Genomic DNA, 304 nt, shown 5'->3' on the forward strand with positions numbered 1-304 from the left:
TTAAGCATACACAGAAGCAATCAAGTATGTGCACACCGAAGTATACATTCCCATAAACCATTTTAGAAGTTGTACTATCCATCATCTAAAAAAAAAATGCGCGGGGAAGGGCTCTCAACCACTCCTATAATGATGACAGTATGCTAACAAGAGGCTCCACCCATCCTCCACCTCCAACTTTGTGTATGCCTGCGTATGCTGCTTGTGAAGAGGTGTGCTTACCCGTGTGCTGACCGCATTAGGATACGTATTTGTACGTAGAAGTAAATATACCAAATACTCGTATAGTAATTGATAATGACAA

The 304-nt window shown here is 41.1% G+C and overlaps 1 protein-coding gene across 1 annotated transcript in view; it reads right to left on the minus strand.

Annotated features, from left to right (window-relative positions):
• The window catches only part of LOC119592453 (neuronal PAS domain-containing protein 4-like), a gene marked incomplete at its 3' end in the record, with an annotated part of 98,034 nt that overhangs the window by 36,329 nt on the left and 61,401 nt on the right, over positions 1-304 (minus strand).

This window comes from Penaeus monodon, chromosome 30, assembly GCF_015228065.2.
Source record: "Penaeus monodon isolate SGIC_2016 chromosome 30, NSTDA_Pmon_1, whole genome shotgun sequence".
In the NCBI taxonomy this organism is placed as follows: domain Eukaryota; kingdom Metazoa; phylum Arthropoda; class Malacostraca; order Decapoda; family Penaeidae; genus Penaeus; species Penaeus monodon.